Raw genomic sequence first — 24,393 nt, forward strand, 5'->3', positions numbered from 1 at the left:
GTGCCAATGCTGTGAAGGGCTTTTTCTTTATTTATTCATTCATTCATTCAATCGTATTTATTGAGCGCTTACTATGTGCAGAGCACTGTCCTAAGTGCTTGGGAAGTACAAATCGGCAACATATAGAGACCGTCCCTACCCAACAACGGGCTCACAGTCTAGAAGGGGGAGACAGACAAAACAAGTAGATGGGTGTCAATACCATCAGAATAAATAGAATTATAGCTATATACACATCATTAATAAAATAGGGTAATAAATTCATTCAATCATATTTATTGAGCACTTCCTGTGTCCAGAGCACTGTACTAAGCACCTAGCAAATATGTACAAGTATATACAAGTGCTGTGGGGAGGGGAAGGGGATGGGGTAGAGGGATAGAGGGGGGCAATGGGGAGGAGGAGGAGGAGAGGAAAAAGGGGGGGCTCAGGCTTGGGGGGTCGTGTAACTAGTTGTAAATGTTGCTCAAGAGCCCAGACATCAACATGCAGAAACTCCTGGATGGCTGTCTCAAAAGAATTAAATGTAGCTCTTAATATGTCGAGAACCTGGGAAATGGAAGCATATCCTGACTCCATCTTCCAGGTCCCTTGTTTCACGCACAAGGTAAGGAATAGTTTGACTAGGATGTGTATGATAGAAGGAATGAGGAACAGGCAGGTGTCAGTAAATCAAATAGTTCAGCAAGGAGAAGTCCACAGGCAGGCCACATTAAAAATATGAAGTAGATAAATACAGGCTAAGGTTCAATATAGTTAAGACCCTGACTTTTTTTTTTTTTTTTTTTTTTTTTTTGCACAGGCCTGGGAGTCAGAAGGACCTGGGTTTTAGTCCTGGTTCTGCCCCTTGTCTGCTGTGAGGCCTTAGGCAAGTCACTTAAATTATCTGGGCCTCAGTTACCTCATCTGTAAAATGGGGTTTTAGGCTGTGAACCCCATGTGGGACAGGGACTGTCTAACCTGATTACCTTGTATATGTACCCCAGCACTTAGCACAGTGCCTGGCACATAGTAAGTGCTTAACCAATATTATAAAAAAAAAAAGAAATGGTACTCCAACACTAACTTTCAGGTTTCTTGTTTTGTCACTAAAGCATGTATGGAAGAATAGTTTGAAGAAGCCTAGACCCAAGTCTAGCTTATGAGTAATGGAAAAAAACATAAGACAAGACATTTTCATTTGAAACACTTAGTCAATCCACTGCTTTCCCTCTTAGGTACACTGACCAACCTAAAAATAGAGCAAAATTTGGTGAGCTTTCTTGTTAAGACCCAGCTTCTTCAATCCTGGATTCCGGCATCCAGGTATTGCCTTTGTTCTTTTCCTCCTTTGTATTTACAGTATGGCCTAGTAGAAAGTGTGCAGGATGGGGGGGCCCTCTCCCTGACTTTCCCATCGCTGTAGACGGCACTACCATCCTTCCCATCTCACAAGCCCACAACCTTGGTGTCATCCTCGACTCTGCTCTCTCGTTCACCCCTCACATCCAATCCGTCACCAAATCTGCTGGTCTCACCTCCACAACATCGCCAAGATCCACCCTTTCCTCTCCATCCAAACTGCTACCCTGCTGGTTCAATCTCTCATCCTATCCCGACTGGATTACTGCATCAGCCTCCTCTCTGATCTCCCATCCTCCTGTCTCTCCCCACTTCAATCTATACTTCACACTGCTGCCCGGATCATCTTTGTGCAGAAACGCTCTGGGCATGTTACCCCCATCCTCAAAAATCTCCAGTGGCTACCAATCAACCTACACATAAAGCAAAATATTAATAATGAAATTTTATTTGGATAAGGAGGTTTGATGAAATATATCCATGTTTGTCCTTGAACACTCAAAAATGGGCAATAACCAAGGCTTCTCTAATTTCATTTTCATTTTGTTAATTTGTCTTGTGTTCTGACTATCCTCCTAAGGGAAGATCCTATGAGAAACACAATGGCTCTGGAGCAGAGGATGGGTGGATGGGGGGAAGTGATCGGGGTTCCCCCAAGAGAAATGCAGAAATGCCCTAAATTTTGAGGGGACTAGAGTACAAGCTTCTCCAGTGGAGTGTATGTCTCTTGTGAGGTGGGAAGATATGTTGTGCAGCTGTTCTACTTTCCTGAGTGTATAGCACAGTGTGTTGCATTCAGATAGTGCTCAACAAATACTATAACTACTACTACTACTACTACATCCATTTCACTATTTGCCCAGCACAACACAAATAAAATCACTTGAATCTAGGTGTCAGGTGTCTGCAAGTGCTGTGAGTGATCACTCTATCAGGGTTCCTTCTAAGGAAAGGAGGATACTTGGGGATGACAAGCCCCAGATATGCTCTTTAGAATTTGGAAACTAAAGGAGTGTGCCGTAGTGGAAAGGACCTGGGTTCTAATCCCAGCTCAGCCAGTTTCCTGCAGCATGACCTTGGGCAAGTTACTTAATTTCTCTGAGCCTCAGTTTCCTCATCTAGAAATGGGGATTCAGTGCCTGTTCTGCCTCCTAGAGCCCCATGTGGGATGGAGACTGTGTCTGACCTGATTAATTTCTATCTGCTCCAGTGTTTAGAACAGTAATAATAATGCTAATAATAATTAATGATAAAAAGGGTGACAAGTTCAGGATTATAAGGTCCCTGGTGGCAGGGATCACATCTGCTAATTCTACTGTACTCTCCCAGGTGCTCGGAATAGGCGCTCAGAGAAGGGGCATGGCGCAGTGGATAGAGCACAGAACTGGGAGTCAGAATGTCATGGGCTCCAAACCCAGCTCTGCCACTTGTCTGCTGTGTGAACTTGGGGAAGTCACTTCACTTCTCTGGACCTCAGTTCCCTCATCTGTAAAATGGGGATCGAGACAGTGAGCCCCATGTGGGACAGGGACTGTGTCCAACCCAATTTGCTTGTATCCACCCCAGTGCTTACAACAGTGCCTGGTGCATAGTAAGCACTTAACAAACACCTCAATTAATTAATACTATGGATTAATTAGAAGCGAGATCTCTTGGATATGGGGTGCTGGGATCTTCCAAAAGAAATGGAAATTGGATATTGCTAGGGTGACCAGGCAAAGTCCTGATAAGGAAGGGCTGCATCTCAGATATATCCTAATGAGACAGTAGACTTTCAAATAACTGGCCATTCAGGCATTTTGAAAGCAATTGCATTTACACCTTCAAGCGCTTATGACTGCATTGGCCACTTGAAAGTGGAATTAGTCCAGTAAATCACTGTGGTTTAAAAAGAAAAATGGTCTTTTTGATATCTTCTAAGTTTTATTTCCAAGAAGCCATGTGGCTTGAAAACATGTGCTCTCATTGATCCTCTCACCATCCCTATGAGGCAAGACCCAAGTCGTAGCTGACAGATGAGGAAACATATGGAGATGGGAAGTTCCTGGGCCTCCCTTCCCCATCACAACTGGCAGACCAATGCTCTCCCCGTCTTAAAGGCCCTTCTGAAATCAAATTTCCTCCAAGAGGCCTTCCCTGATTAGTCATGAATCTCCTCAGCCTATTTCCACCCCTTACTGACACCGTGGCTCTACCACGTGAACTAAGCACTACCCCTGTTGCACATATACACTGAGAAGCAGAGTGGCCTAATCAAGTGCTGGGCTTGGGAGTCAGAGGATGTGTGTTCTAATCCCGGCTCCACCATGTTTCTGCTTTGTGACCTTGGGCAAGTCACTTCACTTCTCTTGTGCCTCAGTTACCTCATCTGTGTAATGGGGATTAAGAACATGTGGGACAACCTGATTACCCCAGCACTTAGAACAGTGCTTGGTACATAGTAAGCACTCAACATATACCATTATTATTATTATTATACACACACTATATTGCTTTCCCCTTTCTGGAATTTACTTTACTGACAATCAGTCAATCACATTTATTGAGCGCTTACTATGTGCAGACCACTGTACTAGCACTTGGGAAAATGCAATAGAGTAAATAGGCACAATCCCTACTCTTAAGGACCTTACAGTTTACTGTGGGAGATGGGCATTAAACTAAATTACAGATAGGGAAAACAACAGAGTATAAGGATATAAGTTCAGGGTCCCTGAGGACTGAGTACCTAAGAGCACAGGCGGCACAGAAGGAAGGGAGAATAGGATGGGGAGATGAGAGATTAGCCAGGGATGGCTTCATGGAGGAAATACGGATTTCAGTAGGGCTTTGAAGATAGGGAGAGTGCCAGTCTCTCAGGGAGGGAGCGTCAGGTAGGAGGGAGGGAGGGAGGGAGTGAGTAAGGGCTTGACGGCGAAAGAGGTGAGGGTGAGACAGTGAGTAGGTTGGTGTTAGAGGAGTGAAGCGTGTGGGGCTGGGGCTGTCCCCCTAACTAGATAGTTAGCTCCTCTAGGGTAGAGATCATGTCTACTAACTCTATTGGATTCTCCCACCTTATATCCAAGTACTTATTAAATACTATACATTGATTGAAGTGGGAAGCTCAAATAGGTGATGAGGCTTAGCTTTCTTTGGAGAAACCAAGCAGCGTGGCTCAGTGGAAAAAGCATGGGCTTTGGAGTGAGAGGTCATGGGTTCAAATCCCATCTCCGCCAATTTTCAGATGTGTGACCTTGGGCAAGTCACTTAACTTCTCTGGGCCTCAGTTCCCTCATCTGTAAAATGGGGCTGAAGACTGTGAGCCCCCCATGGGACAACCTGATCTCTTTGTAGCCTCTCCAGCACTTAGAACAGTGCTTTGCACATAGTAAGCGCTTAATAAATGCCATTATTATTATTATTATTTCTCCTCATTTCTCTCTTGACAAGGTCTTCGACTTCAGTGCTTCTCCAGCAGTTTCATCCCGTGTCACAACTTGGGGTCTTTATGTCCCTTTCCCCCACTCCCTGCAGCTTCTCCAGAAATGGACAAATAAATAAATGAAGGACTCTGGCAGGATATCTGCTTTTTGCTTACGAGAGGAGAGTTGAACCAGGATGGTTGGTTGGGTAGGGGTGCGTGTCGTCAAAGGGGAATGAGGTGATGGGGGAAGGGCAGGTAGGGGAGCAAGACATCTCGAAAAGAGGGTGTCGGGGGGGATCCCATGGGAGAAGGAGATTGTGGGCATGACTGGCCCTGCCAGCCTTCAGCAACCAGGTGTTCATGTCCCCGGTCTCCACCACCCTTCATAACTTCTCTTACCTTTCCTGGTTGGAGTAACTCTGAGCTAGTTTAATGACACTCACGTTACCTGTTGACGAAGAGTGCCTGCCCTCTTGTGGCCTATGGATGGGTCAAGGGCTGGGATGCAGGTCATTACCTTGAGGCATCCATTTTTGTCTTATGCTCCCCTTTTAGACTGTGAGCCCACTGTTGGGTAGGGACTGTCTCTATATGTTGCCAATTTGTACTTCCCAAGCGCTTAGTACAGTGCTCTGCACATAGTAAGCGCTCAATAAATACGATTGATGATGATGATGATGTGATGAAATGCGGCTCTATCGACCACTGGATTTTTATTTTCCTCATTCTTGTCAAGAAGGATCAGCTTTATGTGGGCCAGCAATATAAGTATCAAAATGCTCATAATTAAATATTGTTTGGATAAGTGGAGGGGAGAAAACTCTATGGATACAGTACCAGAATGATTGCAGATGGAAGTGGGGCATTTTGGGAGAATTGTGTCTATGGAGTTACTATGGGTCAGAGACAACTCCGTATAAAACAAGACAAGTGTGGGGGATGAACAGTGCTTGATAAAATGATTCCATGCTTGTCCTTGACTTTCAAAAATGGGCAAGAACCAAGTACCCTCTCTGACTGTTTTCATTTTGTTACTTTGTCTTGTGTGCTGATTATTCTCCAATGGGGCAGACAATCTGGGCCAGTAACAAAAGCTTTGGACTAGTAACTAACTCCTTGGATATAAGATAAATTTGGCCCTTAAAGACCCACAGATTCAATTATAACAGTTCTCTATCTGGCCTCCCGGGGGCTTAAGAGAGTTTATGCATTTCCAAAAAAGTTTACCAACTTACATTTAGAATCTCTAACCATTTCTCACTTCCAAAATACCTCATATTCAGGTAAACTAAAATACGGGGAAAAGACTCAACTTAACCACAAACATACAGTGCAGCCATGAACACATATTCTACAATTAACTAAATAAACCCATAAAGTCAAACAGGATGTAATCAAGCTAATGAGTCTTCCCGCTGAGATTTACAAATCTACACGTGGTAGGGTAATGTCTGCCAAGATTTAAAAAGAAAATGTATGATTGTTTCTTAATGTAATACATGTGACTTCTTCAGCCAAATACTGTCAAAAAATATTTGGCATCATTATCTTCAGTAATAAAAATATTCTACATGGAAACAATTCTCCCAAGCACTTAGTACAGTGCTCTGCACGCAGTAAGCACTCAATAAATATGATTGAATGAATGAACAATATATATAATCACTCAAATGATCCCATACTAAGAACATCCCACCAACCACAACATTTGAATCCTTCACCTAGAAAATGAAAGCATGTAAGCACCACGTGGGACAGTGACTGTGTCCAAACTGATAAACTTGTATTTGCCCCCACACTTAGAACAGTGCTTGACACATAGTAAACACTTAACAAATGCCATAATCATCATCATCATCGGTATTTGTCGAGGTCTTACTGTGTGCAGAGGACTGTATAGGCATTAAGTTTAGGACAAACAGCTTTGCCCTTCGTGCTATTACTATGTAACCAAAATGAAAAAAATTATGAATTTACATTATTTGGCAGGAGGGGAAAACCTTTTAAAATGTAATGTCTTTGCAGACTTATAGACATCACAGTGCATTCATGTGGACAACTAGACATAGAATATTGAAAGAGAAATATTTAATGGTATTATTATAGCATTAACCACTAAAATCATAAATCAGAGTTTCCACGAGTGAAGCAATTTATGGAGATGCTACCCTAATCAAACTGGAAAGTTCCCCAAAATGAAACTATGACTTTACCAAATCCACATTTTTTAGATTTCTCATGAGTTACCTGACAGTTACTTGCATTTCAAGTGAAATATCTCCCTTTCAAATGAAAGGTTTGCTGTGAAAATCCTAGGTATGTCATTCATTTCAACCTGCTCCCTTATTAAACCTTTAGCTAGAGTTGCTCACAAGCAGCAAAACTGACAGATTTGAATTGAACTTACTCTCCTTTCCCTGTTTGATTGTGTCTTCTATCTCTGTTGTGCTCTCCCAAGTGCTCTACAGTGCTCTGCATCTCATAGGTACTCATAAGATTGATTGAGTCCATCTTCTCTTGGTGAGAAAAGGGAATATTGATATGGTGACAAGGGAGGCAGCAGGAGAGGAGAGAAAATGAAAATAAAAATGATTTCTAGTCAATCAATGTTTATTGAATACCAGCTGGTTACAGTGCTTTGTACTATGCATGTGGGAGAGTACAAAAGATCGTCTATTGAATTAGCTGATCGGTCCTGCTGACTGTCTTATTAAAGAAAGACATTTTGGATGTCTTCATCAAGCCAATGGACTTGTTCTTTAGAAATTATTTATTTATTTTAATGTCTGTTGCCCTCTCTAGACTGTAAGCTCATTGTGGACAGGGAACACATCTGCCAACTCTCTTGTATTGTACTCTCCCAAGCCCTTAGTACAGTGCTGTACACTGAGAAGCGGCGTGGTCTAGTGGAAAGAGCACGGGCTTGGGAGTCGGAGGACCTGGATTCTAATCATGCTCCACAACGTCTTTGCTGTGTGACCTTGGGCAAGTCACTTAGCTTCTCTGTGCCTCAGTTTCCTCATTTGTAAAATGGGGATTAAGACAGTGGGACAGAGAGTGTGTCCAATCTGGTTATCTTGTACCTACCCCAGAGCTTAGCTTAGTCTGCACATTAGAGAAGCAGCGTGGCTCAGTGGAAAGAACACAGGCTTTGGAGTCAGAGGTCATGGGTTCAAATCCTGGCTCTGCCAATTGTCAGCTGTGCGACTTTGGGCAAGTCACTTAACTTCTCTGTGCCTCAGTTACCTCATCTGTAAAATGGGAATTAAGACTGTGAGCCCCACGTGGGACAACCTGATCACCTTGTAACCTCCCCAGCACTTAGAAAAGTGCTTTGCACATAGTAAGTGCTTAATAAATGCCATTATTATTATTATTGAACAAATACCAAAGATGATTATTATTATTATTATTGTAAGTGCTCAATAAGTACCATTGATTATCCTTTATCTTGGAAGATCATCATTTATCACACACCAGCCTCATGCAGAGTATTGTATAAAGCACTTGAGGACATATGGCAAAGTTGTAAGACCTGGTCCCTCTTTCAAGGAGACTGTTATTGTCGCCTCTTCTAGACTGTAAGCTCATTATGGGCAGGGAACGTGTCTGCTTATTCTCTCTCTTAGTTGGTGAAATTTTCCTTACGCAGTATTTACAGTCCAGACACCATTTAATCAATCATATTTATTGAGTGCTTACTTTGTGCAGAGCACTGTACTAAGCGCTTGGGAGAGTACAATACAACAGAATTAGCAGATACATTCGCTGCCCATAACGCAAAAGTTGTCCTTTCTTATCCTGCTGTGAAGGCAAGAATCAGGGTCTATTACTTTGTTCTCTCCCAAGGGCTTAGGATGGTGTCTTGCACACAGTAAGTGCTTGGTAAATACCACTGATTGATTGCTGCTGGCAGTGGTCTTTTTGACTCATGATCCTTTCAAAGCTTTTGTTCCAAAAGCTGTGTACCATACCCAGAGTTTGATTCCCTGAAGGCACTTTCATTCATTCATTTATTCAATCGTATTTACTGAGCGCTTACTGTATGCCAAGCACCATACAAAGCGGTTGAAAGAGTACAGTATAACAACAGATAGACACATTCCTGTCCACGGAAAAGCTCACAGTCCAGAGGGGGAGTTTCACTCTGGTGAAAGGGGTCAGTCACGCTGTGTAAATTTGAAGGCTAGAAATCTGTCAGTGGGAAGGTAAGGATTATCACATGCATTCAGAGGTTTACAGTGATTCTGTCCATAATTACATGTCCTTCAAATAAGAAAACACAAAACCCGCAAAAGTGAACTTGGGCAATAGGCTGTGGAAGTGATACATAGTGTGCTGGCAGGGACACAATTGCTGACCTTTATATGTCTGTGCTACACACATTGGCATACAGTCTGGGCAGAAAATCATACAGACCACGACCAAGCAGCTGTTATCGACAAGTAGGGGACAAAATAAATTAACCGCTGTAAATTGGCCACAGGGTTCGAGAACCCAAGGTGGTGATGCAGATAGGAAAAATGATATGGAGACATGTTTAGATAGAGCAGTAGAAGTAGGAAAGCTGACTGCTCTCCCGTTCACCTCCTGAGAGGTACAAGTGATGAACAGCCCATATCCTAGCCGCTTCTTCCCTTTTATTTGGTTCCCCATCGGAGCTACACAAAGGATTCCCTCGGCCGGGAAACCTTGGCACACTGTTAACAGGAGATGTTAGCAGGAGAGGAGACATCAGCCCACACAGGATGGGGTCCTCTCAGACAGGGTGTAGCCGCTTTGATCAGTGTCAGCCCTCCTCGATTAGAGGATCCTACCCGAGGCCCGCACCTATTCCTCACATATCTTGTTGTTAAGCCCTGCATACAATGGAGTCTGTTATGCTAAGCCTTTAGGGAAAATGCAGTCAATGCTGCTTCTGCTGGAGTATGTGGTTAGGGTGGACAACACAACAAACAAAACTCCCCCAAGAGGCCTTCCCCAACTAAAACCTAGTTTCCTCTACTCCCACTCCATTCTGCATTGCCCTTGCACTTGGATTTACAGCCTTTATTCAACCCACTCTCAGCCCCACAGCACTTACGCCCATATCCATAATTTTACTGTCTGTCTCACCCTCTGGACTGTAAGCTGCTTGTGGGCAGGGAACACGTCTACCAATTCTGTTACATTGTACTCTTCCAAATGCTTAGTACAGTGCTCTACACACAGCCTTCAATAAATACGATTGATCGATTCGTGCCTCAATCCCTCTTTTTGTCAGGAGGAGGCTGCCAGCAGGAGTCTGTGCATGTACTGAGCTATTTTAACCCAGCACACCTTAGAAATAAAGGTCAAGTAATGCTGCTTTAAAATAGCTTACAGTGTGCGCGCAGAATCTTACCTGTCCGGAATGGGGGGACCCTGATCCCAAATATCTATTCCTCTGACCCCCCAGTTCAACTGGCACTCAGCAGAGCTTAAGTCTGGTCAGAATCCCCCTTCTTGAGGGGCTGCTGGAGGTGAGGCTCCTGCTGGTATTTGGTGGGGGTGGTGGAACTGAGGGGGAGTCTTCATCTCCCAGAAGTCCAGGGCCACACTCTGCATGCTCATCCCACTCTAGACTCTGAGCTTGTTGTGGGCAGGGAATGTGCTTACCAACTCTGTAATAGTATATTCTCTACATTACAGTGCTCTGCACACAGTAAGTGCTCAATACATGCTATTGATTGATTAATTGCATCGTCCCAGGCAGAGAACAGCTGCTGGCAGCATCTCCAGCCAGCCAGAAGGGTTTAGACTGTGTCCCATTGTGGGACTGGGATTGTGTGGGATCTGATTAACTGGTATCTACCCCAGTGCTTAGAGCAGTGCTCAACACGTAGTAAACACTTAAATACCACAAGCAAGGGGCTGGGCAGAGCCAGGCAGGGCGGGTGTATCGCCCCATCTCCCTCCTACCATTCCTTTCCAAACTCCTTGAACGAGTCGTCTACACGCGCTGCCTTGAATTCCTCAACACCAACTCTCTCCTTGACCCCCTCCAATCTGGCTTCCGTCCCCTACATTCCACGGAAACTGCCCTCTCAAAGGTCACCAATGACCTCCTGCTTGCCAAATCCAACGGCTCATACTCTATCCTCATCCTCCTCGACCTCTCAGCTGCCTTCGACACTGTGGACCACCCCCTTCTTCTCAACACGCTATCCAACCTTGGCTTCACAGACTCTGTCGTCTCCTGGTTCTCCTCTTATCTCTCCGGTCCTTCATTCTCAGTCTCTTTTGCAGGCTCCTCCTCCTCCTCCCATCCCCTTACTGTGGGGGTTCCCCAAGGTTCAGTTCTTGGTCCCCTTCTGTTCTCGATCTACACTCACTCCCTTGGTGACCTCATTCGCTCCCACGGCTTCAACTATCATCTCTACGCTGATGACACCCAGGTCTACATCTCTGCCCCTGCTCTCTCCCCCTCCCTCCAGGCTCGCATTTCCTCCTGCCTTCAGGACATCTCCATCTGGATGTCTGCCCGCCACCTAAAACTCAACATGTCGAAGACTGAACTCCTTGTCTTCCCTCCCAAACCCTGCCCTCTCCCTGACTTTCCCATCACTGTTGACGGCACTACCATCCTTCCCGTCTCACAGGCCCGCAACCTTGGTGTCATCCTCGACTCCGCTCTCTCATTCACCCCTCACATCCAAGCCGTGACCAAAACCTGCCGTTACTGCTCCGCCAAGATCCGCCCTTTCCTCTCCATCCAAACCACTACCCTGCTCATTCAAGCTCTCATCCTATCCCGTCTGGACTACTGTATCAGCCTCCTCTCTGATCTCCCATCCTCCTGTCTCTCCCCACTTCAATCCATACTTCATGCCGCTGCCCGGATTGTCTTTGTCCAGAAATGCTCTGGGCATGTTACTCCCCTCCTCAAAAATCTCCAGTGGCTACTAATCAATCTGCGCATCAGGCAGAAACTCCTCACCCTGGGCTTCAAGGCTCTCCATCACCTCGCCCCCTCCTACCTCACCTCCCTTCTCTCCTTCTACAGCCCAGCCCGCACGCTCCGCTCCTCTGCCGCTAATCTCCTCACCATGCCTCATTCTCGCCTGTCCCGCCGTCGACCCCCGGTCCACGTCATCCCCCTGGCCTGGAATGCCCTCCCTCCCTACTTCCGCCAAGCTAGCTCTCTTCCTCCCTTCAAGGCCCTACTGAGAGCTCACCTCCTCCAGGAGGCCTTCCCAGACTGAGTCCCCTCCTTCCTCTCCCCCTCATCCCCCTCTCCATCCCCACCGTCTTACCTCCTTCCCTTCCCCACAGCACCTGTATATATGTATATATGTTTGTACATATTTATTACTCTATTTATTTTACTTGCACATATCTATTCTATTTATTTTATTTTGTTAATATGTTTAGTTTTGTTCTCTGTCTCCCCCTTCTAGACTGTGAGCCCACTGTTGGGTAGGGACTGTCTCTATATGTTGCCAACTTGTACTTCCCAAGCACTTAGTACAGTGCTCTGCACACAGTAAGTGCTCAATAAATACGATTGATTGATTGATTGATCATTGGCCTCCTGCTGCCACTCACTGACTTCCTGAGGAGATCATCATCACCATGAGTGTCTTTGTGTGAACGTGTGTGTGTGTGTGTGTGTGTGAGAGAGAGAGAGAGAGAGAGACCCATTTCTGGCTCTGTTCCTTTCCTGCCTTTTCTCCCCCTAATCTTGGATTGATTGAGATCTAAAATTGGGACCTAAGAAATACCAGGTTTCTATTCCTCTTGTTGATTTAACAGCTTGAAACTGCAAAATGTGAGTTTATGAATTACCTAGTTAGTACCTTTTTTGGGGGGTGCTGGATGGCAATTTAGTCCTAGAGACAGAAAAACAAGTTGTCTCCATAGTTACTCTGATAGGTTTTCAAGAAATCCCTTCCATTAAGAACTGATTGCTGTTTTTAGGTGATGGTCTAGGCAAGTTTGGGGGGGGGGGGGCGGTGGAGAGGAGGGAGGGAGGGAGAGATAAATTGACTGTGTCTTAAAAGTCCACTGATGTTTAGAAATGCTCAGGCAGAGGACACATGATGGCAGAGTGGCCCAGTAAGATGTTTTTATCGCATGACTTATGGGAAAAAAAAAACATCACACACCCCTGGCCTATAGAAGATTTTTGAAAAACCCTAGTAAAATAATAACCATTCTTCAGGTTATTCGGGGGATGCTTCACTCTTGTATCAGAGCAAACATCATTTGCTTCAGTCAAGCCATCTGGCATATGTTTTCTCCACGTGCTCACTATGTGGCCTGGGGCATGTCATTTGACCTATCTGTGCCTCTGTTTCATCACCTAGGGTAATCACTCTTGGTAAAATGTCTTTGAGAATCCTTATGATCATCATTTTCATTGATATTAGTAACTGTTCAGGGTTTTTAACTTAAGCACTAGCAGATGTAACACAGAACAAAAAGGGTTCTGTGAGCATTTTCAGCAGAACTCTGGAGCGTGAGAGTGGGAGTAAGAAGTGAGTCTCCACAGCCATCCGCTGCTTTCAGGTGTCGGACTACCTTCTGTGTTTGGTTAGCCTCATTCATGTACCCTCTTAGGCTACCTGGACTTCTTTTCTTCATGGCAAAAGGATCTCAGCCAAGCAGAGTTCTTTCCTTCTAGACTTCCACTTCTGTTCACGCCAGCTTTTCTGATCCTGGACAGAAAAGAAATCAGTCAGTGCAACAAAGCTTCTGACTAGTGTCATGCTCTCCACACAGTAAGCAGTCAAAAAATACCATCGAATGATTGCTAAGGCTAGTGGCACCTTCTTTGAATGGGAGAATCATTTCATTCATTCATTCAATTGTATTTAGCACTTATTGTGTGCAGAGCACTGTACTAAGCTCTTGGGAAGTACAAATCGGCAACATATAAAGACGGTCCCTATCCAACAACGGGCTCACAGTCTAGAAGGGGGAGATAGACAACAAAACAAATATGGTTGCTATATCTGTTTCCAACATACTAAGCCATTGGCCAGTGTTCATGTCCATCTCCCCTTTTCTTAAGCTTTATTTTTTATAGTATTTGTTAAGCACTTATTATTTGACAAATACTCTTCCAAGCATTGGGATAGACACAAGTGAATGAGGTCGGACCCAATCCTTGTCCCACGAGGGGCTCACAGCTGAAGTAGGAGGTAGAATGGAATATACCATTTATTGATTGATTCATTCATCATCAACCTCATAGTTTATTAAGAGCTTACTGTGTGCAGAAGCACTTGGGAGAGTATAGTACAACAGAGTTGGAAGACAGGTTCCCTGCCCCTAATAAGCTTACAGTCTAGGGGGGAGACAGACATTAATATAAATAATTTATAATATAGAATTTATAGATCTAGTACCTGTTTGATGCCTGGGTGTAACACTACTCTTGACCATGCCTGGGGAGTAAATTCTTCCTCCACAGATGAATCATAAGGGTAGATAACTTTCTGGAAACAAAGCTACCCCCCTCCACTCCCTCAGACCTTTTCTTGGTTCTTTTCTGAGGGCTGTCTGGAAGTTGTAGTGCAACACTGGTATACGACCAGTGTCCCTCTTTTAACATATTTTTTTTTCTGTGCATTTAATGAATGAGAAGCAAGAGACCACCATGCAAGCTGGAGGCAAGGTTTAGGAGGTGAGGTCAGAAGGGAATAAAGATCATGGGGTCAGTTGAAGTGCCTCTGGGCGAGTGTGAATGACTACTGTCTCCCAAGGTTTTCTGGCTGCCTGCCATATGTGTGTCAGGTGAAATGAGGCCAGGCTGGGGGATGCCGAAGGCTACATGATCAATTGTCATGACCTGGATAAAGGAAGTTTGACCCTGGAGACCTTGCTCGGTTGTGCAAATGAACTTTAGGTTGCTGAAAGCTATTAGACTTGTCAACAAGTGGCATAAAATGGAGTACTCCTGACAATCCTGGAAGGGAAAGGGTGATTTCGAAGGAAGGATCAGTTAATGATTTTTCTAATCGATAACTACAAGAGAAAAATTAAGCTCATACTGTGCGTGACACAAGTTTTGCCAGTCACGCATTGGTCTTTTGAATCACACACGTGTGGATAAAATTTCTCTGTAGCATATTTTTTGCACATGAAAGACAGCACTACATGCATATTACCATTATTTACTCTGCTCCCTCCTTTGAATAAAGATGTGAAAATTACTGCAGAATTCTGATTTGGTTTTATAAGTAATATATTTGGTCTTTATTCAAATAACTGCTTCATTGGTAAAAAGTCCTGTCTGGGCTGCTCAGTGTCTTCATCAGTGATGCACAATTTGACTTTTGATTTCCATAAAAGTTTCTAAGGTCTTTTTGAAAATTGACCCCGTTGGTGTAACCAGGAAGGGAAAGCCTTGAGTCTGGTCTGGAAATTAGTTATAACTCGGCTTGTCGCACCAGAGAAAGAAAATGTAAAAGAGAATATTTTAATATGCAAAACACAACCTTTATTGATCCTGTTTCCTGCTTGCAGGCAATTCAGGCCGTGCAAAGCTCCATCAATGTCACCTCATTCCCATTTCCCAGTTACTTTGCCAGGCATCAGGGTTTACAAAATGTTTCTGCTATAGAAGAAGACATGGCTGAGATGAACCGATCGGGTCTGCTTGAGTGGTGTGGAATCCTGCTCCATTAAGAATGCATTAACAAAATCTGTCTTCAATTACTCTCATCAAAAGTAAAGCACTTGGCGGTAGTTGACATGTGGGAATTTTAAGATGTCTGAGTGATTAATCATCTTAAACATTCGGTTTAAGTCTGTTGTAATGTTTAGTTGCCAGTTTGAGTACGAGACAAACTACTGTGATGTAAGGTGGTTTGAAGGTAACTTTGCCTCTCTAAAAAGGGTTTGGTAGATAAGTTTTCTCTGTATCATTCTGTTCGGTTCAGGAACTTTCCAGAGCAACTGAAAGCAACAGTTCATGGTGTGAAAATCATTAGGCGGGAAAAGTTAAATGAACTGAATCTTGGGGCATTCTTGATTTTTCCCCCCCGTCCACTCTCCTTTTCCCGTCTCTCCAATCCTCTTTAGGTGATAGGAGCATGGTCGGGGCTCTTCAAGTTCAATACCAGCCCTGCTGCTAGCTCACTGAAGCCCCTGGCAAGTCAGTTAATCTTTCTGCCTGAGCGTCTTTGCTGAAAGATGAGGGGGCCACCATGCATCTCACAGGAGGATTGTGAGGATTGGTATAATGAATAATAGACATTGCCCTTCATTCGCATGTTTCCTCCTGCAAACTCCCAGTGCTTTGATGATTGATGAAAGTGCTGTCTAGAGCCTAGATTCATGTTTCCCATCTCAACTCTTCTGAGATGGTCCCCCATTTCCTTCCCCATGAGGTCATCCCACTTGACTGCATCACTGCATCCTTTATAAAGGCTGGAGACTCAGAAGAGGAGAATCCATGGGCAACAAGCAATATTTGATTCTTTCATTTATATTAGGTTTAAAAGAGACATTTGAGCAGCACTTGAAATTCAACCAAGTGGATTGTGTTAACTCTATGTATTATAATGGATCTGTATGCATTTGTATACATTGTGCTGTTTTGGGTAAGCACCCTCCCAAATAGATACATTATGCCAAATAATGTCTAAATGCCGGATGTGATGCTCCATCTTCTTAAGCGATAGTGACTTGTTTCCAAATTCTTGCTTCAAAATGCTTTCATAAAGAAAAGGAATAGGTATGATTTGTGATTTCCCTCTCCTCCCCACATGAATGACTTATGATGCTAGTTATTAAACTCTTCCTTAGTGCTGAAAGCACTGTGCTAACTGCTGGGGAAGACACCCAGTAGTCAAATTCATTCACTCAATTGTATTTATTCATTCATTCATTCATTCAATCGTATTTATTGAGCACTTACTCTGTGCAGAGCACTGTACTAAGCACTTGGGAAGTACAAGTTGGCAACATATAGAGACGGTCCCTATCCAACAGTGGGCTCACAGTCTAGAAGGGGGAGACAGACAACAAGACCTCCTGGAGGAGGTGAGCTTTCAGTAGGGCTTTGAAGGGAGGAAGAGAGCTAGCTTGGCGGATTTGCGGAGGGAGGGCATTCCAGGCCAGGGGGAGGACATGGGCTGGGGGTCGACGGCGGGACAGGTGAGAACAAGGTACAGTGAGGAGGTTAGCGGCAGAGGAGCGGAGGGTGAGGGCTGGGCTGTAGAAGGAGAGAAGGGAGGTGAGGTAGGAGGGGGTGAGGTGATGGAGAGCCTTGAAGCCGAGAGTGAGGAGTTTTTGCTTGATGGTTGAATGGTAGCCGCTGGAGATTTTTGAGTAGGGGAGTAACATGCCCAGAGTGTTTCTGCACAAAGATGATCCGGGCAGCAGCATGAAGTATAGACTGAAGTGGGGAGAGACAGGAGGATGGGAGATCAGAGAGGAGGCTGATGCAGTAATCCAGTCGGGATAGGATGAGAGATTGAACCAGCAGGGTAGCAGTTTGGATGGAGAGGAAAGGGCGGATCTTGGTGATGTTGCAGAGGTAAGACCAGCAGGTTTTGGTGATGGATTGGATGTGAGGGGTGAACAAGAAAGCGGAGTCGAGGATGACACCAAGGTTGCGGGCTTGTGAGACGGGAAGGATGGTAGTGCCATCTACAATGATGGGAAAGTCAGGGAAAGGGCAGGATTTGGGAGGAAAGATAAGGAGTTCAGTCTTGGACATATTAAGTTTTAGATGGCGGGCAGACATCCAGATGGAGATGTCCTGAAGGCAGGAGGAGACCCGAACCTGAAGGGAGGGAGAGAGAGCAGGGGCAGAGATGTAGATTTGGGTGTCATCAGCATAGAGATGATAGTAAAATCAGACCCAATCCCTGTCCCAGCCAATAGCTTTTTGCCCACAGCTTTTTTGGCCAGGCAGAAACCAGAGCTTCAACCCCCCGTACCTCATCCAGGGAGGATTCCTCAAGGCTGCCTGTGGTTGGAGACCAGAGCCTCTGAAGAGAACCCAAGTCGGGGTGAGAGTGGAGACATTGATCTCTCTTTCTTTTCACCTTATCCCCTTTCTTCCTCTTCCCCTTCCTTTATCTCCCTCCCTTTATCACCTACATCTCCCTTTTCCTCCATTTTTCTTCCAGCTCCCCATCAAAGACTTGTCCCTTCAATACTCTTCCCCTAGTGCCCTACCCCCACTATGCCTCACCGCATCTTCACCACCATTCTCCACATGAAAAGTTGGCATTCCTGGTACCAGGAGCAGACTTATATAGAACTCCACAAGGTTTGAGTGCAACTGCCAAGAAGTCAAGAAGTGTACTGTCCTTTGGGATCTCACTGCTTACATGATCAGCTCACTCCTAGATTAGTTGTTTTTCATTGATAGAAGGATCCTATCCTGTCCCTTTCTGTTTTAAATTAAAATTTGTACTTTCTTTTTCCACATGCTTGGAAAGTGGGAAATACCACTAAACAAGTTCACATCTCTAACTCTATGCCAGCCAACTCTGAATATTCCTCATCTTTAGGCTCCCCTTTAGACTGTAAACTCCCTAGAGAACCTGTCTACCAACTCAGTTATATTTTCCTCTCCCAGTGGACTGCACACATCAAGTGCTCATTAAATACGATGGATTGAATGATTGATCTTTCCAACTGAATGTCACAGAGACATATTCAGCTGAATGAAAGTGATCATATCTTGGACAAAGTTAATTTAGAACAGGGTGAGTGTACAGTGTGTGAACACAGATAGTTTCATTAATAGGCCCGTTTTCCTTTCTTTTACTTCGTTTTGGCCCTAAGCCTAGAGATTTAAAGGCGGTGGCCTGTTGCCCAAGTTGGATAAAGAAATGTCTTGCTAGGCTTATGTTTGAGATAATGACTGCTGTTGCTAAGACCAACTTTAAAGGTTGTCTTTAAGTTCAAGATACTTAATCCATTTAAAATCAGCCTTCTGAAGGGCAGAGAAGGTAATTAAAGTTGGGCGCTGTAAAATGAAAGTTTCCCTCTCTCAAGGGGACAAAACTTAATTAGGACCAGGGTAATAATTCTTGTAATGTGGTACCCAACACACTTCACAACACAACCGTATAGATGGTAAAGTCTGCAACAGTCCTCTTTATGGATCTGTTACAATCCCTGAAGAGCCCTCCTGTGAAGCCCAGGCTGGAGCTCTGGGGAAACGTTTAGGCTACCAATCAACTGAGGTTAGTAAGGTTCCCCTCCCCTCCCTGAGTCCTAACTTCCAAAGGACAAGTATCTAAGGGATGCCCAGGAAGTTTAAAGAAAATGGTTCCCAAGTCTTTCACCCCCCTCTACCGGCTGAGACTTGGAAACCCCACTGTGGGGACAGTTTTGCAGCTTGCATGTTTTTGCTGTTTTATGCTGCAACAACTAAATTCCTGGCATGTGTTTAATTACAGCCTTAGAAAATAAATCAGATCAACTTCTGGTGGAATGATGTAGGTTACTGAAGTCATAGGTAATGAGGAAGATAATGGTCTCATTACTAGATTTCTGTGGTTTTTAGCCATTTGAATGAGGCCTTATTTTTTGTTTAATCACCTTTTTTACTCACCTATGTAATGAAGCAGCTCCCTGAAAGATGGCTTTTTTCCTGGTTTAATATCAGGTTACGATGTACATTCCTTTGTTCTAAATAGCTATCCTCCTCCAAAGAAAGTGGGAGCTGTTTCCTTTTTTTTTTTTAATATGGTAAGAGAAAGATTTTTTTGTTTTACATGTCCTGTCCTCCTTAGGATATTAAAGTGTGGTAATAGTAACAATATTTATTGAAAGCCCACTGAGGGCAGTGCATTGTACTAAGCACTTGGGATGGGAAAACACAAAGAAATGATGCTCTTCCTGCACACAAGGAGCGTACATTCTAATGCTTTCCCCGTACATAGATACACATATTTATGTAAAATACTTACATTCATTAAAATATTTTACTACTGGTATAATCAAAATAAAGGAAGCAGGACCATACAGCATTTAGCCAGCATTCTCTGCCTTTAGAAAGGGCCCAGTAAAATCTTCCAAGTCATGCATTTCCTATTTTCATAAACCCTCAAGAGAAAGATATGTGTGGAAATGGTAGCAGGGAAATTTAAATGCTATAGACAATTTTCCCGTTTAGTGAATAAGGCTGGGATCACAGCAGTGGGAAACTATTAGCCAGGGAAAGATCCATTACCCTGCAACTCTTTGCTGGAACAATTTGGAGGATAGATTAATGTCCCAAATTATTGAACTTTTTCTCCCTATGTGATGATAATAATAATAATAATGGCATTTATTAAGCGCTTACTATGTGCCAAGCACTGTTCTAAGCATTGGGGGAGATACAAGGTAATCAGTTTGTCCCACGTGGGACTCACAGTCTTAATCCCCATTTTATAGATGAGGTAATTGAGGCCCAGAGAAGTTAAGTGACTTGCTCAAAATCACACAACTGACAAGTGGCAGAGTCGGGGTTTAAACTCATGACCTCTGACTCCAAAGCCCGTGCTCTTTCCACTGAGCCATGTTGCTTGTAAACTCTAGGAATATCAGATTAAAGCTATTTTAAAAAATTTCTAGCAGTAATAGTCAATATATTTATTGAGCACCCTTTAGATGTGAAGCACTGTACTAAGCACCAGGGAAAGTAGAACTGAAACATGGAACACATTTCCTGCCCACAAGGAACTTATGCTCTAACAGGGGAGACAGTATAAAAATGTTTATAATATATTTCTCATGTTATATGGGGTAGGAAGGAAGTAGTGGAAAAACACATTTATAGAGCTCTACTTCTGCAGGCACACAAGGTGTGCCAATGTTTGAACAGCAATACAGTCAAGGTTCTTGAAGGAAGTCATTTCCTTTTTCACCACTCTGGTGGCTTTTACACACTCACATATGTGAAACGGGAATATTTTTGTGGACAGCACATTACTTTTTAGTTCTATGTCATAAGGCTGGGCTTTGCAAATTGTTTTGTTGTTGATGGCTAATGTAAAACAAACAGAGGAAGTCCTGACAACACAGAATTTGGTAATGTGCCTTTGTAGATAAGGGAAGTGAAAAGAATCTCTCTAAAGTACCTTGGGTCTGATTCCCTGGAATCATCTCTTTGCTTCTTGTAGAAACCTAGTTCAGATACAAAGATACCTACAGAGGTTGCAGTGAGCAGTGGAAACCTTTTAACCTGTTTATGGAAGTGCTTGATGGTTTCCCTTTTCAAAAGAATGAAATAATACTGAATAATGAGTGCCAGCCACAGGAGAGCAATCTCATGAGGCTATTCAGCAGTGAGATCCTTACAATTTTAATGCAATGACATTGATTCTTCAAGTAGTGATTTACTAAAGTTCTGGAAATCTGGGTCTTTGTTTTTGGTAGAAAGTTGATTGGTATACAGAGCATTTTCTAGGCTCTGCAGTGTTTATAAACAGGATTTTTGCCTGTTCTTGTTCCCCTTATTCTTTTAATAGCATGCACATGTGCCTATTTACACATTATCAGCCAAACCTATGGCACTGTAGCTATTGTCATATGTACTTCAAATTACAAAAATGGAATGAGCTTTAAGGAAAATTAAAGAAAACTTAATTTTCAGCAAGTCCACACGAACTTTGAATCATGTATATAGCTGTACAGAGTTATAAAGTTATATAACAATAATAATAATTATAGTATTTGTTAAGCACTTACTATGTACCAGGCATTGTACTAAGCACTGGGGTGGATACAAACAAATCGGGTTGGACACAGTCCCTGTCCCACATGGGGCTCACAGTCTAAAATCCCAATTTTCCAGATGAGGTAACTGAGGCCCAGAGAAGTGAAGTGACTTGTCCAAGGTCACACAGCAGACAAGTAGCAGAGCCGGGATTAGAACCCATGACCTTCTGACTCCCAGGCCTGTGCTATATCCACGATGCAACACTGATAATTTGTAGATATTTGCCTCTTCATAGACAGGGCACATATGGGGCAGAGACTGTGTCCAATCTGATCGTAATGGATCTACCCTAGTACTTAGCACAGTGCTTGACACATAGTAAGCATTTAGAAAATACAACTAACTAGGTAGATAGATGCAATTAATAAGTAAAACAATTTTCATTGACTAGTGTTTTCAAAATTGCAACTGTAATGAGAAATGTAGCAATCCAGTTTTCTAGGATGGATCAATCTAATGATCAGTGGTATTTGAGCACCTACTAAGTGAAAAGCACTATACTAAGAGCTTGGGAGAGTGCAACAAAAGCAAGACGAGTTTCCTGCCCTCAAGGAACTTACAATCAAATGGGGTAGACAAAAGTGATTTACAGATAATGGGAGGAGGCAGAAAAACAATGAACTGATAGGAAGTGGTGCTGTTCTCTTTCTGAGAACAACAGATGAACCCCGGTTTTGAGACTTCTGGATGGAGAACCACATGAAGAATTGATTGTAGTGAGAGTCGTTGTGCACCTCTCTCCACCATATTTCCTCCCACAACTGCAACTGCAGCACTTCCGCATCATCTAAACACTTGGGTATTCCTAACTCTGCCCCTAATCCCAACCTCCACCTCTCAGGTTTGCACCTGGAGAGTGTCTAGTACTCTACCAGTCTGGACTATGGGAGGGAGAGTCAAGCAGAGGGCTATCCATCCATTCCATTCCTAGCTTGGGCAGTGGATAGCAAATGGAAGGCAATCTGCTACAAATCAAAACTCACCTGTGCTGGGCAGCAGCGGCATAGAAGAGAGTTGAGGGCGGAGACTCAGGTTAACTGCTCGGAAGGAGGCAATGGTAAACCACTTCCGTATTTTTACCAAGAAAACCCTATGGATACACTACCAGGTACGATTGCAGATAGAGGTGGGGCGTTCTAGGAGAGATGTGTCCATGGAGTCGCTATGGTCAGACACGACTTGAGAGCATAAGACAACAACAGTCCCAACTTCTCTGTTGCTTCCTCCTACCTGTGATTTATTTTAATGTCTGCCTTGCCCATGAGATTGTGTGGTACTGAGAGTAGGGATCGTGTCTCCTAACTCTATTGTACTCTCCCAACTCTACTGTTCTCTCCCAGCACCTTGTACCATGCTCTGTGCAGAGTAATAATAATGATAATAATTGTATTAATAGTCATAATTGTAGTATTTGTTAAGTACTGGAATCAGCACAGGGATAGTCATAAAATAATCATGTCAGATGCAATTGATCAGTCTATCGGATTTATTGAGCACGTACTGTGAGCAGAGCACTGCACTGAGTTCTTGGGAGAGTACAAGATAACAGAATTGGTAGACACATTTTCTGCCCACAACAAGCTCACAGTCTAGAGGGGGAGACAGACATTAATATGAACAAATAAGTCAAGGATATGTAGATAAGGACTGTGGGACTGAGGGAGAGGTGAATAAAGGGAACAAATCAGAGTGATGCAGAAGGGAGTGGGAAAAGAGGAAATGAGGGCTTAGGGAAGGCCTCTTGGAGAAGATGTGCCTTCATTAAGGCTTTGAAGGTGGAGAGAATAATTGTCTGTCAGATATGAAGAGCATATGAAGATGCAGTCCCAGTCCCACATGGGGGCTTGCTATCCAAGTAGGAGGGAGAACAGGTATATTTAATCTCCATTTTACAGATGAGGTAACCGAGGCACAGAGAAGTTAAGTGACTTGCCCAAGGTCACAAAGCAGACAAGTGGAGGAGCTGGGATTAGAACCTAAGTTCTTCTGACTCTTAGGCCTGGGCTTTATCCACTAAAGCCAAGCTACTCCCCGTTGAGTTAGTCAGTCGTATTTATTGAATGCTTACTGTGCGCAGAGCATTGTACTAAGCACTCAGGAGAGTACAATTTAACAATATAACAGGCACATTCCCTGCCCACAACAAGTTTACAGTCTAGGGGGAAAGACAGGCATGAATATAAATAAATAAATTACGGCTATGTATATAAGTTCATTCATTCATTCAGTCGTATTTATTGAATGTGTACTGTGTGCATAGCACTGTACTAAGCACTTAGAAAGTACAATTTGGCAACAGATAGAGACAATCCCTACCCAACAATGGGCTCACAGTCTAGAAGGGGGAGACAGACAACAAACAAAACATTGTACCCACCTTAACAAAACTTAGGTACTCATCCCCCATCTCCAGCACCTTCAAAACACTATATAGACTAAGTGTATAGATGTATATGCTTAGATTGAGAGTCCCATGAGAGACAGGGACTGTGTCAGACATGACTATCTTGTACCTACCCCAGCGCTTGGAACAATGCTTGACATATAGTTAGTGCTTAACAAATACCATAATAAAAGTAATAATAATAATATCTGCCCTAGGGAGTCTTCCCTAAATAACCACTCACGTCTACCCACCTTATTCTCCCTCCCTTCTGCGTAGCCTCTGCATTTAAATCTGTAGCCCCACAGCACATATACATATATGCTTTCACTCGCTACTTCCCTGACCTGTAATTTCCTTTAACAGCTATCTCCCCAACTAGATTGTAGGCAATTTGAGGGCACAGCTTGGGAGTCAGAAGACCTGGGTTCTAATCCCGGCTCTGCCAATTGCTTGCTGTGTGACCATGGGTTTGTCACAATAATAATAATAATAATGGGATTCGTTAAGCACTTACTAGGTGTCAAAGAGTGTTCTAAACTCTAGATTAGATGCAAGCTAAACAGG

General features: G+C 43.6%; 1 protein-coding gene and 1 non-coding gene across 2 annotated transcripts in view; both read left to right on the forward strand.

Annotated features, from left to right (window-relative positions):
* The window catches only part of LOC119947952 (guanine nucleotide-binding protein subunit alpha-14), a 222,827-nt gene that overhangs the window by 96,847 nt on the left and 101,587 nt on the right, over positions 1–24,393 (forward strand). The gene's annotated exons all lie outside the window — the stretch shown is intronic.
* Positions 22,275–22,416, forward strand: LOC119948456. Its single transcript, XR_005456851.1, has one exon. It is a non-coding gene; the product is annotated as a small nucleolar RNA SNORA7 (small nucleolar RNA).

Source organism: Tachyglossus aculeatus, chromosome X4, assembly GCF_015852505.1.
Source record: "Tachyglossus aculeatus isolate mTacAcu1 chromosome X4, mTacAcu1.pri, whole genome shotgun sequence".
Taxonomy (NCBI): Eukaryota; Metazoa; Chordata; class Mammalia; order Monotremata; family Tachyglossidae; genus Tachyglossus; species Tachyglossus aculeatus.